The 3,195-nt window shown below is 45.4% G+C and overlaps 1 long non-coding RNA gene across 1 annotated transcript in view; it reads right to left on the bottom strand.

Moving 5' to 3' along the window:
* Nucleotides 1-2,637: 2,637 nt before the first annotated feature.
* Nucleotides 2,638-3,195, bottom strand: part of LOC106149396 — a 5,996-nt gene continuing 5,438 nt past the window's right edge. The window contains exon 4 of the long non-coding RNA XR_001235555.1: nt 2,638-2,718. This is a non-coding gene — a long non-coding RNA (uncharacterized LOC106149396). The remainder of the gene's footprint in view (nt 2,719-3,195) is intronic.

The raw sequence follows: 3,195 nt of genomic DNA, 5'->3' as shown, positions 1-3,195 counted from the left end.
TCTGGTAATCTGAGCAACTTTGTTGGAGATAACAATATGTAATATAACAACCACTGTTAATTCTTATCATTTGGTTTGAAACCCCGTAGCATTTTTAATGTTCTTTCTTTGTTTTGTTTGTATCTTGCTATTGTTCTTTTTTTTTACTATTCCCTGTAAAATAAAATAAATAAAAAGAAAAAAGAAAAAAAAAACTAGCCTTTTGTATCATTTTGTATTTGTCTATTTTTCTTTAAAAGAAAAAAGAAAAAATAATAAATTAAACTTTAAAAGGGTGGCTAGGTATATAGCTCAGTAGCACAGCACCTGCCTGGCAAGTGCAAGGTACTGAGTTCAACTCCTCCTCTGTGCATCAGGTATTTTGTCTCAGCCACAACAAAAGTAACTAAGACAGAGCCTCACTGTGCATATATACAGGAGCATTTCATTTCCTAAGATGAAATGAATGATGTGCTGGTGGAAGGATCTGCCCAGATTCTTCCAACATACATTTCCTCCAGCCCCTGACTCCCAATCTTTGCCCCACTTCTAAGGAAGATCATTTCTCTGGGCCAGTTTCAAGGGAAAAGGGCCCTAAACTAGTGTATGACCCATACTAAAGTGTTGGCGGAGGTGAAGACGTCTTTGCTTCTCAGAAACCTGCTTTCCTGGAGGGCGAAGAAGAGGGCTGACACCCCTCAGGTAACAGGCTGCCTCTCTCACCGTCCTCCGAATCCCTCATGCTCAAGAGATTGAAACAAGGGGCTGAGGGAAGCTCCTGACCACAGACAGAACAGACAGGCCTGGGCGGGGATGAAGTCCCTGCTCTTTAGCTTTAGACAGCTTCAGCTCTGGCCTTTCTGCAGAGCATCCTCCATTTAATTCCTGGCACCTTGATAACAGAGCTTGGGACAAAGCCCAGAGAGTACTTTTGCTAGTGACTGTCCTTCACACATACACAGCGTAGCACTTAATTTGATCTTTATTAATAGAGTGTACAAGACACTTTCCCCCTCAGCTCTATGCTCCCAAGCCAGAAGGTAAGTCTGAGAGAAAAAATGATTCATGACACCTGTTTAAGACAATAAGGCAAACTTGATTCAACAGGGGCCACGGGGACAGGCACAGGGACAACTGCAAGGCTCCCTGAAGTGGAGGTGGGGGAGATTAGACTCCACTCTGACTCCATCAAGGACAAATGGAGATTTATAGCCAAGAAGCAAGGTGGGAAGATAGAAAATTACTAAGAGGAAACGTCAGGGGTAAAGAGGATTTGTAACAGGGACTCAGAGGCTACACTGCAGATGTCCAAAGGATGGCTAAAAGCAGAACCAAGTTTGGCATCTCTGTCTTCACTTTATACATCTCCCTTAATATTACCTTAAAACTCGGGGTCAGATCCTTGCTCAGTTCTGCACATAGATATGTTAGTCATTGAACGAGTGTCTGTATTACAGGGTTTATTAGTCCTAAATTTACCTAGCCTACCTCATTCCATTTCAAGACTGAGGACACCAATATAAAAGTAAGCAATTTTCAGGATAACGTCCAGTCCCAGGCCTCTTGAAGCAATGCCAGGAAGCCTCCAGCCATTGTCCTACACCTGCAGTCACCTCAGATTCCAGGAAAAGCAGAGCCTCACAAACCACTCCATGACAAAGTCACCCCGAAGTGGGAGCAATTACCCTGTGACAGCAACGAGGCTGCCCTCTAAGCAGCAGCTGTCATCTTATGATGGGATCTGAACTGTCCCCTGAAGCAATGATGGCTCTCCCAGGACCTCACAGAACCAACCTTGAGATACCAATCAACCAGACCATGACAGGACTACAACTGCCTACACCATCAGCCACGCAAATTCCCCAATCCTTGCCTTTATTCCCCTTTTTCTAAAACCCCAAACTTCTTTCAGTCCCTCAGAGACAAACCATGAACCCCTTTGTCCTTGCTGTCCAGCAGGGCCATGCTGATTAAAGCTCCTTTCTGGCCCTTCACTCCTGCTCGGCTCCTTGGTTGGCATTAGGGGGTAAGCGGCCAAGTCTGGTCATCTGGAACCCCTGGAGCCAGGGCTTTTGCCCCAAAACTCCAGTAACAGATTCTGTTAATCAACACAGTAGAATTGTTGCAGAAGTCAGGCCAGGGTAAGACACCAGGGATGAGGATTTTCTCTATCTAACCCCATTTAGCAGGATTCTTGCTCAAGCTGGATTCTACAGCAATGAAGAAGAAACTCCAAGGTCAGCCTGGTCTAGCAGAGGGCTCAGAGAAGCCCAGCTGAAGTCAGGATCAAAGGGGATCATCTTTGTCACCCCAAATAGGCTGGAAAACCTTAAGAGCCGGGTGTGGTGGCACATCCCAGGGACTTAGGAGGCTGAGGAAGGTGGATCACAAGTTCAAGGGCAGCCTGGCCAACTTAATGAGATCCCGTCTTAGAACAGAAAAGGTCTGGGATGTAGCTCAGTGGCAAAGCACCTCTGTGTTATATCTCCAGTACAGAAAGGGTAGGGGGAACACTGGGGGAAAAAAAAGGAGAGCATGAGGCTGTGAGGTGGTCAGAAGATCCCCTCTTAAACACTAGCAGCAGAGTCCACAAACAAGTTTTAAGTCCTGGCTCTGACCTTGGGGCTCAGTCTCCTGTGAAGAAAGACAAGAACGTACCTTGGGTCTGGCAGAGGAGTCCTGTGCAGGCTTTAGGTGCTGATGTACACGTTTTCCAGAAGGTCCCAACTTGACTGTTTGCTAAAGAACAAGAGCCAAATCTCTCTCTTTGGTAACTTACACATTTACATATAAATTGCTACCTAATGGCTCTGCCCTCCTTTATCTTAGCTCCAGATTCTAATGAGCTGGAAAAATGTTCTGTGCCAGGGAATAATGAAGCTTCCAGGCTGAGAAAGGGAGAAGAGTGGTTTCTCGCTTGCCCTGCCGCAGGGAAGGGAAAGGGAGGAGGGTACCACGCCCCCTCTCCACTGGGACATATGTCCCACTGTCTCAAAGGAAGAAGAAGCAAACATTTTGGAACAATTTAAAATGTGGTGGAAAATCAGTCATGAAAGTATGTGAAATCCACTACACAATTTGTGAAAAGTGAGTCATAATTCTATTTGTTCTGCCTGGTGTACAAATCTCAAATATTTCATCCAGATAGAAACTTAAAAAATGAAGAAAAGCAAGGAGCGCCATCTGGGGTATGATCTGTCACTAGCCATAGGGTCT

This window comes from Chinchilla lanigera, unplaced genomic scaffold (genome assembly GCF_000276665.1).
Source record: "Chinchilla lanigera isolate Chin_1 unplaced genomic scaffold, ChiLan1.0 scaffold00044, whole genome shotgun sequence".
Classification (NCBI taxonomy): Eukaryota; Metazoa; Chordata; class Mammalia; order Rodentia; family Chinchillidae; genus Chinchilla; species Chinchilla lanigera.
This window is presented reverse-complemented; position numbering and strand designations above follow the sequence as displayed.